Source organism: Humulus lupulus, chromosome 5 (assembly GCF_963169125.1).
Source record: "Humulus lupulus chromosome 5, drHumLupu1.1, whole genome shotgun sequence".
NCBI lineage: Eukaryota > Viridiplantae > Streptophyta > Magnoliopsida > Rosales > Cannabaceae > Humulus > Humulus lupulus.
In genome coordinates this window covers 54,995,454-54,998,620 of record NC_084797.1, presented here as the reverse complement: position 1 = coordinate 54,998,620, position 3,167 = coordinate 54,995,454, and the positions used below count along the sequence as shown (strand labels likewise).

The 3,167-nt window shown below is 35.9% G+C and overlaps 1 non-coding gene across 1 annotated transcript; it reads left to right on the top strand.

Annotated features, from left to right (window-relative positions):
- The first annotated feature begins 704 nt into the window (after positions 1 to 704).
- On the top strand, positions 705 to 811 carry LOC133780788 (small nucleolar RNA R71). The gene has a single exon (XR_009869605.1). It is a non-coding gene; the product is annotated as a small nucleolar RNA R71 (small nucleolar RNA).
- Positions 812 to 3,167: the final 2,356 nt, after the last annotated feature.

Here is a 3,167-nt window from a genome sequence, read left to right as displayed (position 1 = left end):
TTTTGGGTTTACCTCAGTAGTGCTTGGTAAGTTCCCTTGAGCACGATTTGTCATCAAAGTATCCAACTGCCCCATTTAAGATTCCAAACTCTTGATAGATGCCCTAGTTTTTGTCATGAACTAGTTCAGTACATCGGGTTGTACTTCAGGTTGTTTCATATGTGTAGGCTGATGTGGTTGTGTTAGTGGAGGTGGAAATTGTTGCTGACTTTGAGGGAAAGGTTGTTGTTCAACTTGATTATTTGTCCAAGAGAAGTAGGATGATTCCTCCGCCCTTTGTTATATGACATCGAAAAAGGGTTGTTGGTTGGTCTTTGAAAATTTCCTATAGCTCGAACTTGTTCCATAGGTATATTATTCATATCCATTACAGGACATTGATTTAATGGATGAGCACTCCCACATGCCCCACATAAACTCTATACTTGCATGATTTGGGCTGACATGTTGCTCTGTTGTAACTACTTCGTTAAAGCTGCCACTTGCGCTGTAAGCATGGAAATAGCATCCAATTCAATCATATCAGCCACCTTCTTGATTTGTCCCCTTTCAGTTGGCCACTGGTAGTTATTCATTGCCATCTCCTCTAGAAATTCATACGCCTCATTAGTACTCTTGCTCATGAATGCACCTCTTGCTGCAACATTTATTATGGTACAAGTGGTGCCATTCAACAAAAATTATGGACCGACATCCACTTCTCTATACCATGATGTGGGCACTTCCTTAACAATTCTTTAAATCTTCCCCATTCATCATACAACGATTCCCCTTCTGTATGGTAGAAATTATTGATTTCCCCTCTCAACTTTGCACCTTTTGCTGGAGGGAAAAACTTTGCTAAGAACTTCTGGGTTAACTTCTTCCATTTTGTGGTAGAATTTGCTTTTAGTGAAATTATCCAACTTTTTGCTCGGTCTCGTAAAGAGAATGGAAATAATATGAGTTTAGTCGCATCGTCACTCACCCCATTCATCATAAATGTTGCACATAGCTCCAGAAAATTAGCTATGTGCAAATTTGGATCTTTCGTGAGCAACCCCCCAAATTGAACAGTTGATTGCACCATTTGTAATATTGCTGGCTTAATCTCAAAATTATTTGCAACAATAGTGGGGTGTCTAATGCACAAATGCACTCCTGTGAAAGTAGGAAGTACATAGTCTCTAAGCATCCTTGGTCCTCGTTCCACTAGAACCTCTGCAATATTTGGGATATTATTAACATTACCAGCAATTCCTTGATTCTCAACCATGGAAAAATCCAACCTTTTCATTATCTTTCGGTTCTGTCTGCACGTACTTTCAATTTCATGATCTATCGGTATGAGCTCATTTTGTCTACTTCCCTACATAGACCAATAATTCCTGAAACACGATACAACCTTGATCAAAATAAATATAAAATATAAAAACCAAATTAGAACCAAAAAAACAATTAATTTTGATATTGGATATTAAATAGTCCCCGGCAACGGCGCCAAAAACTTGATCACGGAAATATGATACGCAAGTATAAGTAATCTATTAAAGTAATATAAATAGTAAATAAGAATCGTTCCCACAGAGACTATAATCAAATTACCAATAATTTCTCTTTACATTCTATTTAGGAAGTAAAATTAAGATGAATAAATCTAATTTCAAATACAATTTAAATAACTGTAAATAAGACAATTAATCAAAAAATGAAAATCAATAACAAAAAGACCTAGGGTATTAACTTCATCAACTTTTGATTCTATTAATTTTATTATTTAGTTCTAAATTTCTTTCTTCCTATTCTAATAGCAGGTTAACATAAATCGATTCCTATTCTTTGTCAAGATATAAGATCTTAACCTATATGCAATTTTTCTACATCTCTATGATAAACTTAAACATATAGCATGCATTAAGCATAGAAACCTAATTGCTACACAAGCCATACAGGTACTTTCGTCCAATATGTAACCTATGTCTATATAATGATAGCATATTCAATTCTCATCTTTCAATTCTCATCTTTCCAAGCGACTATATTAACCCCTAGATAGAGGTTTTTAGTTCATATCATACATGACTAAACACAACAAAATAGTTATTCAGAAACATAGAATTTAAAAGATTGAAGAAAAAATAAAAATATGAAAGTGCAGAAAAAATTGTCTCAGAATCAAATTTACTCTCTAAATTCGTAATTAAATTCTGACTTAACCCTAATGAAGACATAAAGTATGAATTTATATGAAAAAAAAACTGAATTCTTCTTTTTTTCAAGGGCGGGCCACGACTTTGCCTTTCCTAGGTCGCGACCCATGTCATTTTAAAGCACTTCAAAATCTGGTCAGCCCTCTAGGCACCGTGACCCTCTAAACCCAGGTCGCGGCCCGTCTCTCCATGGACCTCCTGGGTTTTGCCTCTATTTCTTCTAGTGTCGTGACTGCGATTCTATTGACCAAGTCACGGCTCTAATTCCTTTCAGCAAACCTTCAGCCTCTGACTTTGCTAGAGTCGCGACCCTTAATCCCATGTCACGACTGTAATAATATTTTTTCCAAATTTTAACCTTTTAACATCCTTCCTTCATCAAAAACTTATTATAATTCATCCTTAGCACCAATTTGAGTCGAACAACCACCAAAAGCTCCATTTTGCCACCATTTTTTTCTTCTTTTCACTTTTAGCGCATGATCCAAAGTACCGACCTACAACAAAGACAAACACAAGAGTAATCTTGCACAAAATAAACATAAAGACTGAAGATTACCAAAAAAAACACATTCTAAAATGGAGTTATCAATCCTGAATATGAAAAGCTTTGTTGATGCATCAGCTGCTACTGGTCACAAGAAATGTGATGATGATCTTATCATGTATATTCTTGCTGATCTTGGATTCGAGTATGAAGCTGTGATTTTAAATTTGACATCTCGATCTGATTCTCTTACACTCCAAGATGTTCAATACAAGGTCCAGAGCTATAAAATGCATCTGGAATAACTTTTTGCTCCTAATATACCCTCTCTGTTTGTTGGCGGTCGTGGTAATAGCAGAGGTATTGGCTTTCTCATGGAGCTTATCATGGTGGTCAAGCCTTCAATGGTTGTGGCAATGGTCGTGGTAACAAGCTTATTTGTCAAGTATATGCTAAGCCGAGGCACATTACTCTTAAATGCTTTCATTGCT